At 36.6% G+C, this 12,878-nt stretch overlaps 1 protein-coding gene and 1 non-coding gene across 2 annotated transcripts in view; one reads left to right on the forward strand and one right to left on the reverse strand.

The window, feature by feature from the left end:
- Window positions 1-12,878, reverse strand: part of CCDC178 (coiled-coil domain containing 178) — a 390,130-nt gene that overhangs the window by 193,746 nt on the left and 183,506 nt on the right. The window lies entirely within an intron of this gene.
- Window positions 12,590-12,696, forward strand: LOC118619382. The gene has a single exon (XR_004957166.1). It is a non-coding gene; the product is annotated as a U6 spliceosomal RNA (small nuclear RNA).

The following is a 12,878-nucleotide window of genomic DNA, read 5'->3' on the forward strand; positions in this document are numbered from 1 at the left end:
GAATAGCATCCATACTCTTCAGCCTAGGTGTTCAAATTATCTCCTTATTTTGATAGCCAAGTTTAGCAATTTAATCTCTGATAATCTTGAACCTAATTCCAGATGTCTAAATATTTTATATAATTATTTTTTAAAGGATTTGAACCAGTCCTGGCTGGTTTGGCTCAGCGGTTAGAGCATCGATCCATGGACCAGGGAGTCCTGGGTTTGGTTCCCACTAAGGGCATGTACCTTGGTTGCAGTTGTTGCCAGCCCTGGTTGGGGTCAAATGGGTGGCAGCCACTAGATGTGTCTTTCTCACATTGATGATTCTCTCTCCCTCTTCCTCTCTCTCTCCCTCCTGCTCTGTCTGAAGATAAATGCAAAAAAAAAAAAAAATGTCCTCAGGATAAAAAAAAAAAGATTTGAACCAATTTTTGCAAGAATTCGTTTGAATTAGTCAGTTTCACGGTCTCTGCCATTTTGTTCTTTTTACCAATAAAACATATTTCTTGGAGATTCCAAAATAGTGGCAGAGTGAATGGAAGCTACGCAGACCATCTCCCAGAACCAAACTGGAATTACAACTAAAATAAGGACAAAACGACGCGAAAAAGCAACAGGAAAGCAGCTTGCGAGGACCATATAACTAGGGACACTGAATGAATCCTGGTAGGATTGCAGAGGCAGGAGAGGGGGGCTGGGAGCCCACAGAGAGCAGAGGTCTTAGCTGTGAGCAGTGCCCTCGGGGTTAAATACCCAAGCCTGCTCCACAACGTAGAGAGCTTGGATAGAGCACTAAAATAGCCACAGCCACTTACCTTGGACTCCAGCAGAGGGAGGGCAGACTGGACTGGAACTGTGTGGGGACAAAAAGGATTTGGAGGGTGCTCAGAGCCTTTGCTGAGTTTGGCCATGCAGGACGGTGGCCATCTTACTCCTTCCCAGGGCTCTGCAGAGAGGTGGCAGCCCCTCCCTCAGAGATTCAACCCCACCCAGGTGGTCCATTGAAATGCAAATTGAGGCTCATTAACAACCAGCATCTGCCCCACCCTCAGGAAATCCCCTTAACCTGAACACCAGAGAGAGGTTTTCATTCACCTGAGAACCCAAGGCTCTTCAAGTAACCATGATTAATAGCCTCTAGGCAAAAAGCTAGAGGATAACTGAACTGTTCCTGGGCTTACCACTCTAGCCAGGAAAGTAAGATTGGACCATGGTGTTTAACGTGGGTCCTCCTACACTCATCCAAACCCAGTAGAGGGAACCACAAACAGCAGAACACCAACACTCACAGGAAATATTTGGTAGGCTCCAAAACCCACTGAGATAGCCAAAATGGTGAAACAAAAAAACAAATCGCAAATGAAAGAACAAGAAAACTCTACCGAGGATGAGATAAATGAAATGCAGTTAAGCCAGTTCACAGAACTAGAATTCAGAGCTATGATCTTGAGGAAGCTCAACAACATCAGTAAGGACATCAACACCATGAGTAAAGACATAGAAAGATTGAAAATCGACCAATAGGAAATAAAAAACCACCAAAAAAATGAAAAATGACATAGCAGAAATAAAGAACACATTGGAAGGACTAACCAGCAGAGTTGAAAAAACTGAGGACTGGATCAGTGAATTACAAAACAGAGTAAAAAATAACCAATCAGAAAACCAAAAGGAAAAATAATTAAAAAACAGGAAGATAGCTTAAGAGAATTATGGGACAACTGGAAACGTAATAATATTCGCATCATAGGAGTCCCCGAAGAAGAAGAAAGTGAGCAAGGGTTAGGAAATATATTTGAAGAAATAGTGCCAGAAAACTTCCCTAATTTGGTGAAGCAAGAAGGCATTCAAGTATAAGAAGCACAGAGAGCTCCAACTAAGAAGAACCCAAACAGCCCCACACCAAGACACATAGTAAGTAAAACGCCAAAAATTAAAGACAACAAGAGAATCCTACAATCAGCAAGAGATAAGCAACAGATTACCTACAAAAACAAAAAACCCATGAAGTGATCATCTGATTTCTCAACAGAAACACTACAGGCCAGAAGGGAATGGCATGAAGTAATCAAGGTCATGAAAAACAAGGATCTGAATCCAAGACTATCTATCCAGCAAGGCTATCGTTCAAAATAGAAGGTCAAATAAAGAGCTTCCCAGACAAAAAAAGATTAAGGGAATACATTAGCACAAAACCAGCACTGCAAGAAATGTTAAAAGGACAACTGTAATTAGTAGAAGAAATAGGAAGAAAAATATAACCACACTAAACAAAAATGGCAATAAATAAGTACATATCAATAATCACCTTAAATACAAATGGAATGAATGCTCCAATAAAAAGACACAGAATAGCTGATTGGGTAAGAAAGCATGACCCATATAGATGGTGTTTATAAGAGACCGACCTCACAAAAAAAAGACTCACATAGGTTGAAAGTGAAGGGATGGAAAAAAATCTTTCAAACAAATAGAAAGGAAAAAAAAGCTGGGGTAGCAATACTCATATCTAATAAAATAGATTTCAAAATGAAGGCCATACAATATTCCTGATGAACATAGACGCCAAAATCCTGAACAAAATATTAGCAAATCGGATCCAGAAATACATCAAAAAAATTATTCACCATGACCAAGTGGGATTCATTCCAGGGATGCAAGGCTGGTACAATATTCGCAAATCAATAAACGTGATATACCACATAAACAAAATGAAGAATAAAAACCACATGATCATATCAATAGATGCCAAAAAAGCATTCGACAAAATCCAGCATCCATTTCTGATAAAAACGCTCAGCAATGTAGGAATAGAGGGATCATATCTCGACATAATAAAGGCCATATGTGAAAGATCTACAGCCAACATCATACTCAATGGACAGAAACTAAAAACATTTCCATTAAGAACAGGAACAAGATAGGGATGTCCACATTCGCCACTCTTATTTAACATTGTACTGGAAGTCTTAGCCACAGCAATCAGACAGGAAGAAAAAATAAAAGGAATCCAAATTGGAAAGGAGGAAGTGAAACTGTCATTATTTGCAGATGACATGATATTATATATAGAAAACCCTAAAGACTCCATCAAAAATCTACTAGACTTAATAAATGAATTTGGCAAAGTAGCAGGATACAAAATTAACGTCAAGAAATCGACGGCATTCTTGTACACCAATGATGAACTCACAGAAAGAGAAATTGAAAAAACAATCCCATTTACCATCGCGCCAAAATATTACGATACCTAGGAATAAACTTAACCAAAGAAGTAAAGGACCTATTTGCAGAAAACTACAGGCCATTTAAAAAAGAAATAGAGGAAGATATAAAAAAGTGGAAGCACATACCCTGTTCATGGATTGGAAGAATTAACATCATTAAAATGTCCATACTACCCAAAGCAATCTATAGATTCAATGCAATCCCCATCAAAATACCAACGACATATTTCATAGAACTAGAACAAATACTTCAAAAGTTCATATGGAACCAAAAAAGACCCCGAATAGCCACAGCAATCTTGAAAAAAAAGAACAAAGTAGATGGGATCACAATACCAGATATCAGGTTATACCACAAAGCGACTGTAACCAAAACAGCCTGGTACTGGCACAAGAACAGATATATAGACCAGTGGAACAGAACTGAAAACCCAGAAATAGACCCAAGGCAATACGCTCAATTAATATTTGACAAAGGTGGCAAGAGCATACAGTGGAGTAAAGACAGCCTCTTTAATAAATGGTGTTGGGAAAATTGGACAGCTACATGCAAAAAAATGAAACTAGACCATCAACTTATACCATACACAAAAATAAACTCAAAATGGATAAAAGACTTAAATGTGACCCGTGAATCCATAAAAATTCTAGAAGAAAATGTAGGCAACAAAATTTCGGACATCATACGGAGCAGAATTTTCACTGATACATCACCTAAGGCAACAGAAATAAAGGAGAAAATGAAAACATGGGACTACATCAAACTAAAAAGCTTCTGCACAGCAAAAGAAACAATCATCAAAATGGAAAGGCAATCCACTGAATGGGAGAACATCATTGCCAATGATGTATCAGATAAGGGGTTAATTTCCAATATATATAGAGTACTCATACAACTCAACAAAAGGAAGACAAAGAACCCAATTTAAAAATGGGCAGAGGAGCTGAATAGACACCTCTCCAAACAGGACATACAAATGGCCAAAAGACATATGAAGAAATGCTCAACATCACTCATCATTAGAGAGATGCAAATTAAAACAACAATGAGGTATCACCTCACACCTGTCAGAATGGCCGCCATCAACAAATCATCAAACAAGTGTTGGCAAGGGTGTGAAGAAAAGGAGACTCTAGTACACTGCTGGTGGGAATGCAGACTGGTGCAGCCGCTATGGAAAACAATATGGTGCTACCTCAAAAAATTAAAAATTGAACTTCCATTTGACCCAGTGATCCCACTGCTGGGAATATACCCTAAGAAGCCTGAAACACCAATCAGGAAGAATATATGTACCCCCATGTTCATAGCAGCACTATTTACAATAGCTAAGATCTGGAAACAGCCCAAGTGTCCACCAGTAGATGAATGGATAAAAAAGCTGTGGTACATATACACAATGGAGTACTATGCAGCGGTAAGAAAGAAAGATCTCTTATCCTTTGAGACGACATGGAGGGACCTGGAAAGTATTATCCTAAGTGAAAGAAGCCAAGCAGAAAAAGACAAATACCACATGATCTCACTTATATACGGAATATAATGAACATAACAGTCTGAGGAATACAGTAGACCCAGAAACATGGAAGTAGGGCACAGACTGACATCCCTCAGAAGAGCAGGTGGGGGGTAGGGGGGTGGGAAGAGATAAACCACAGAACTTATATGCATGTATGCATGACCAATAGACATGGACAACTAAGCCAGGGCCGGGGCGGAGGTGGGATGGGGTGGGGGGTGCCAATGGGGTAAAAAGGCAAAATATCTGTAACAAAAAAATAAATAAAAAGTTCATAAAAATGAATAAATAAAAAAAAAAAAATGAAGGCCATAACTAGAGACAAAGGAGGCCACTACATAATATTGAAAGGATCTATGCAACAGGAAGATATAACTTTGGTAAACATATATGCACCCAATATAGGAGCACCAAAATATATTGAAAATTTTCTGGAGGACCTCAAAGAAATCAACGGCAATACATCATAGCAGGGGACTTCAACACCCCACTGACATCACTGAATAGATCATCTAGACAAAAAATTGACAAGGAAACACAGACTCTAAATGAAGTGCTAGATCAAATGTATTTAATAGATATCTACAGAGAATTACACCCCAAAACTGCAGAATTCACATTCTTCTCAAGTGCACATGGCACATTCTCAAAGATAGACCACATGTTAAGTCACATACTAAGTCTCCACAAGTTCAAGATTAAAATCATATCAAGTATCTTCTCAGATCACAATGTCATGAAACTAGAAATCAATTGCAACAAGAACATGCAAAGACATTTGAACACATAAAGCTAAATAGCATGTTATTGAACAATGAATGGGTTACCAAGGAGATCAAGAAAGAAATTAAAAACCTGGAAATCAATTAAAATAAACACACAACAGCACAAAATCTATGAGATGCAGTGAAAGCAGTTCTGAGAGGAAAGTTCATAGCACTACAGCCCTACCTCAAGAAACAAGAAAAATTTCTAATAGACTATCTAACCTCATAACTTAAAGAACTAGAGAGCAAACAAAAAGAAACCCCAGGCCAAGTAGAAGGAAGCAAATAGTAAAGATCAGAGCAAAAATAAATGACACTGAGACCAAAAAAACAAAAAAAAAACAAAAAAACCAATTCAAAGACTCAATGAAACAAAGAGCTGGTTTTCTGAAAAGATAACAAGATTGATCCACACTTAGCTAGACTCACCAAGAAACAAAGAGAAGTGAAAGAGAAGTAACAACTTCAGAAATGAAAGAGAAGTAACAACTAACACCAGAGAAATACAAAGAATCATTAACATATACTATGAACAATTACATGGCAACACATTCAACAATCTAAGTGAAATGGACAAATTTCTAGAAACACATAGTCTCCCACAACTGGACCAGGAAGAGAAAGAAAACTTGAACAGACCAACTAAGGAAATTGAAGAGGTAATCAAGACTCTCCCAGCAAACAAAAGCCCAGGCTCGGATGGCTTCACGGGGGGTTTTGTCAAATATTCAAAGAAGAACTAACACCCATTCTCCTCAAACTTTTTCAAAAAATTCAAGAAGAAGGAAGACTTCCACACTTGTTTTATGAGGCCAGCATAGTTCTAATTCCAAAACCAGAAAAAGACACTACAAAGAAAGAAAACTACAGGCCAATATCTCTGATGAACATAGATACCAAAATCCTTAACAAAATACTAGCAAATAGAATCCAGCAATACATCAAAAAAAATTATTCACCATGACCAAGTGGGATTCATCACAGGGATGCAAGGCTGGTACAATATTCACAAATTAATAAATGTAATAAACCAAATAAACAAAATGAAGAATAAAAATCACATGATCATATCAATAGATGCTGAAAAAGCATTCAACAAAATCCAGTACCCATTTCTGATAAAAACGCTCAGCAATGTGGGAATAGAGAGATCATATCTTGACATAATAAAGGCCATATATGAAAGACCTACAACATCATACTCAGTAGAAAAAACTAAAAGCATTTCCCTTAAGAACAGGAACAAGACAGGGATACCCACTTTTGCCACTTTTATTTAACATAGTACTGGAAGTCTTAGTCACAGCAATCAGACATGAAGAAAAAATAAAAGGGATCCAACTTGAGAAGGAAGAAGTGAAACTGTCATTATTCACAGATGACATGATATTATACATAGAAAACCATAAAGACTCCATCAAAGATCTACTAGACTTAAATGAATTTGGAAAAGTAGCAGGATAAAAAATTAACATCAAGAAATCGACAGCATTCTTATACACCAATGATGAAGTCACAGAAAGAGAAACTAAAAAACAATCCCATTTACCATTGTGGCAAGAAAATTAAGATACCTAGGAATAAACTTAACCAAAGAAGTAAAGGACCTATTTTCAGAAGACTACAGAACATTGAAAAAAGAGAGAAAGATATAAAAAAGGTGGAAGCACATACCTTGTTCATAGATTGAAAGAATTAACATTAAAATGTCTATATTACCCAAAGCAATCTATAGATTCAATGCAATCTCCATCAAAATACCAACGGCATATTTCACAGACAGAGAACAAATACTTCAAAAGTTCATATGGAACCAAAGAAGACCCCAAATAGCCAGAGCAATCTTGAAAAAGAAGGACAATGTAGGTGGGATCACAATACTGGATTATCAGGTTATACCACAAAGCTGCTATAATTAAAACAGCCTGGTACTGGCACAAGAACAGACATATAGACTAGTGGAACAGAACAGAGAACCCAGAAATGGACCCAAGACATTATGCTCAATTTTTATTTGACAAAGGTGGCAAGAGCATACAATAAAATAAAGACAACCTCTTTAATAAATGGTGTTGGGAAAATTGAACAGCTACATGCAAAAAAAAAAAAAAAAAATGAAATTAGACCATCAACTTACACCATACACAAGAATAAACTCAAAATAGATAAAAGACTCAAATGTGACTCATGAATCCATAAAAATCCTAGAAGAAAATGTAGGCAACAAAATTTCAGACATCATACTCAGCAGAATTCTCACTGATACATCACCTAAGGCAAAGAAACAAAGGAGAAAATGAACACATGGGACTACATCAAATTCAAAAGCTTCTGCACAGCAAAAGAAACAACCACCAAAATGGAAAGGCAACCCACTGTATGGAAGAGCATAATTACCAATGATACATCAGAAAAGAGGTAATTTCCAATATATATATAGAGTGCTCATACAAGTCAACAAAAGAAAAAGAACCCAATTAAAAAATGGGCAGAGGATCTAAATAGACACCTCTCTAAATAGGACATACAAATGGCCAAGAGACATATGAAGAAATACTCAACATCACTCATCATCAGAGAGATGCAAATTAAAACAACAATGAAGTATCACCTCACTCCTGTCAGAATGGCTGCCATCAACAAATCATCAAATAACAAGTGTTGGGAAGGATGTGGAGAAAATGGGACTCTAGTACTCTGCTGGTGGGAATGCAGACTGGTGCAGCCACTATGGAAAACACCATGGTGTTACCTCAAAAAATTAAAAATTGAATTGCCATTTGACCCAGTGATCCCACTTCTAGGAATATAACCTAAGAAGCCTGAAACACCACTCAGAAAGAATATATGTACCCCCATGTTTATAGCAGCATTATTTACAATAGGTAAGATCTAGAAACAGCTCAAGTGTCCATCAGTAGACGAATGGATAAAAAAGCTGTGGTACATATACACAATGGAATACTATGCAGCGGTAAGAAAGAAAGATCTCTTATCCTTTGAAGTGACATGGAGGAACCTGGAGAATATTATTCTAAGCGAAACAAGCCAAGCAGAGAAAGACAAATATCACATGATCTCACTTATTTGTGGAATATAATGAACATAACAGTCTGAGGAACAGGATAGAACCAGAGATGTGGAAGTAGGGTACAGACTGACAACCCTCAAAAGAAGAGTTTGGGCGGAGGGAAGAAATAAAGCACAGAATCTATATGCATGTATGCATAGCCCATGGACTTGGACAACAAAGCTGGGGACAAGGTTGGGGGGATAGGGAGAAGGTTGTCAATGGGGAAAAAAAGGAGAAACATCTGTAACAAAAATAAATTAATGAAATAAAATATTTCTTATGATTCCATTTATAAACCTTCTATTCTTTCCAAATTAGTGTTATTCATTACTCTCAAAATTTCTGTTTTCGTAAAAGTATGTTTTTAGAAGAGTTTGCATTCATACTATTTCCCAGGTTTGGACAAGAAACTTTCATGATACCACAATATCTTTACCAATTTCCCATCTTGTCCTTATTAATACAGTGCCCTTTGTGAGATTATCCTTGCCCTTTTCAATTTTTAGGTACGATTTACTATTTATAACATATTTGAGTTCTCAGTCTATCAAAAGGCATAATGTTGACGTAGCATTCTGAACACTTCTTAGAGTTTTAATAACATTTGTGGGAGACAATGATTGCTTAACACATATCCATGCGCTGACTCACATTCCTCAATCCTATTGTAATTTGGAAAGGCCATGAGTCTACTCTGACCATGAATAGAAAAAACATAAATCACTCTGAGGCCAAGATATTTACCAGATGCTATTTGACCCTCCAGCTTTTTCTTCCACTACAAGGAGACCACAGAGGCCTTCCCTTGAGATGGTGGAGCCAGAGATGAAAGTGAACTGGAGACCTTTGTTACTTTGTGGAATCTAACCACCCTGGAGAGTTGCAGAGATTCAGTGAACTTCTGTGAGTTAGAAATCAACATTTGTATTTGCAAGCCACTGGCATTTGAAAATTGTTACTGGAGGACAGCCTAATCTATCCTAATCAATACTGGAAATTGGTATAAGAAGCAGGTGATTGTGTTAAAAAACAAACCAAACAACAAAAACCTAAAGTAAAGCAAAATATGTGACATTTGGTGAGTGGTGTGGAGGCTAACATATTTGATTAAGTAAGTGGTAGAATATTCGACAATGCTGTTGCCTGTGCTAACTTGCACTGCTGATCATGTGAGCAATAGCTAAACTTTGGAAAATGGAACCTTAGGCATGTGTGCTGGTTGGCAAAGTATTACAGAAAAGAGATGATTTAGCAAGAAATATCTCTGAAAGCAGAAATTTGGAAAAAGTCATAGAATCATAAACCTCAAACAGTAAGAGATAAAATTGAAAATGCCATCTGAAGACAAGGCCTATTACCTCCTTGGGGGCAAAGATCAGATTGAAGGAGTGGCTTCTTTACCTATGTTAAAACCATCACCAATGAAAATGACTCTGGGAAGTGGTGAAACTAAGATAAAGACTTTCTCTCCTCAATGTGACAGCCTCAAGACAGCATTCCTTAAATCTAGAGGGGCATGGAATGTGAAAACAGAGAAATAAGTATTAGAGAATGGTTCAATCTGTTACGGGTGTGATTCTGGCAATCAAACAGACCAGATACAATACCTAGAAAGTCTATTGGGCTTTTGAGAGTCACAATAAAAATATTATATATAATCTAGAGACTATAGAGAAGCATCTGGAGAATATACACCCCACAAGTCTGATTAATGAGCCTCACTAGTCCTTGGACTTCCAATTTTCCACTGGCAAGGTCTTGATTAAGAAAGCTGTGACGCCATAATGAGAGCATATCCTACACAGCCACTTAAGACATGGCTAAGAATCTGGTTGTGGCCATGTGACTTGTTTTGAATAAGGAGACATGAGCAAACACAACACAAGCAGGGGCTCAAAAATTGGTGTGCCCTGGTGCTTGCCCTCTCATGCCACTGCAAACCCGGAGATCACCATGAAGAAGACAAAGCTAGCCTCCAAGGATGAGAGACCACGTGAATTGACTGAGGCTCCAGCCATGTCAATTGAAGTCTCTAAGATGGGAGTGGGGCCATCCTAGACTCTCCAGCCACAGCCAACCTAGCATACCTGAGAACCAAACCAAAACACCAACTCCACAGACTTGAACTGACACACAATTTTAGGGTGAATTGTTACACAGCAAAAGTTAATAGATAGATCCTCAAATTTTCTCAGGAATCATCTAGAGAATATACACCTCCAAACAAACTAACAAAAAGGAGTGGATATAGTTGGTTCCAGGAAGCAATGGATCCAACACAAGGGAATAGCAACTTTGAAAGACAGAAACAAAGCAATAGGTAAGCAGCAAAACAAGGAACAAGTCAGACTGGGGAAGCAGAGGAACTGCAGGAAGGTATTATCAAAGAAAAAAACACGGATTTGAGTTTGTTTTAGGTGATAAAAAACTAGGCAAAAAAAAGAGGCAATTATTAACTCCAAGAAAAAGAGAAAGTTATATAAGAAAGGACAAGTTTTCATGCCATATACTTTGAACCAGTTGTAAGCAATACTTACATTGGCAAAGTAGTTTAATATAGAACTAAAATGAGAAGATATAGTAGAGGGCTATTATTTAGAAATATGATGGTAAATACCTGAAAAGATTTTAAAGTAGTTGCTTCTAGCAAGGGGTAATGAGGGGCATTAAAGAGGGGAGTAGGGGATTCTTACTCTTAGAGTACAATTTAAACTTTTGATTTATGTAAATATATTATTTTAGAAAAATATTAATTGTAAAATATGTTAAGAGTCAACTATATATACCAAGGGAGAAAAATCTCTAAACTTAAATCTTCTATAACTCTGATAGCTTATGTCTATGTTTATGTCCATGAATCTTATATGTCTATACTTCTTTAAAAATTCTGACCAAATGTTTATAAATAAACTAAAAAGATTTAAACACTTTGAACCTGTAATTTCCTTGTTAGTAAACATAATAAAGAAATAAAGAGAAGCAAAATAGGTATTTACCAGAAAAAATTTGTCACAGTATTTTTATAAGAATAAAATCATTTGGAAGTCACATAAAAATACAAGAATGAGAAAAGAGGCAATATCATATATTTATGTATTACACGTTTAAAAAAAAAAACCATAATTTTGAAGACTAACAAAGATAGTTGAGTTTAAACTACAACATAATTGAGAATAATATATCTAGTATTGTACATAATTTGTAAATCATATCTGTGTGTGTGGTATGTATAAAACATTGGATGGAAAGATGATTATTCTCTTGTCGATACTTTTCAAATGATCTGTAATGATTTTGTATTGCCATATATAATTATAGAAAATATGTAATATTTAATAATTTTTATTCTTTTTTTTTTTTTTTTGTACGTGCCCCTAGCAGGAACCAAACCTGGGATGAAACTCAGTGACCATTTCATGGGAAAATCTAAAAATATAATGGGACCTAGTTCTGTTTCTGGCTAACAGCAGCATAGCTTCCTGTAGACGGCAGTTATACTCTGTGGACACAATATGAAAATCAAATACTGAAAGCACTAAAGATTGCCCAAAAGTAGACAGAAACTGGAGGAGATTAAAAGAGATCCTTGTTGACACAGATTTTTCTTAGAGGACACCTTGCACTAGGGAAAAAACAAAATTTATGCAATTAAAGAAAAGATAAAAGTGTCCAGAGTCGGTATGAAGTCCAACAAGCAACTAAAAATTATGGCTCAGAAAAAAGATAAGTTATTCCATAGATATAGACTCCAAGATCACTTTAAATGACTTTTAAAATAAAGTCTTTAAAGCAGCTATTATTAAATATATTCAAGGAATTAAGGAAAGATGTAAATAATGAGTAAAACAATGGGAAACTTCAATAGAGAACAATAAAAATATGGAAATATGAATAACCAAAAAATGTAAGCATTTCTATTAAAAAGTACAGTTTGTTATACTTAGATAAACTGTAAATAGAAAGATAGATGCAAAGTAAAAGGATAGAAACATATATACCATATAGATGACAAAAAGAGTGCTCACTTCGGCAGCACATATACTAAAATTGGAACGATACAGAGAAGATTAGCATGGCCCCTGCACACGGATGACATGCAAATTTGTGAAGTGTTCCGTATTAAAAAAAGAAGAAAAAAAAATCAGGGCCCCCATCAACAAATCATCAAACAAGTGTTGGTGAGGGTGCTGAGAAAAGGGAACTCTAGTACACTGCTAGTGGGAATGCAGACTGGTGCAGCCACTATGGAAAACACCATGGTGTTACCTCAAAGAATTAAAAATTGAACTTCCTTTTGACTCAGTGA

The sequence above is a fragment of the Molossus molossus genome, unplaced genomic scaffold (genome assembly GCF_014108415.1).
Source record: "Molossus molossus isolate mMolMol1 unplaced genomic scaffold, mMolMol1.p scaffold_m16_p_6, whole genome shotgun sequence".
Classification (NCBI taxonomy): domain Eukaryota; kingdom Metazoa; phylum Chordata; class Mammalia; order Chiroptera; family Molossidae; genus Molossus; species Molossus molossus.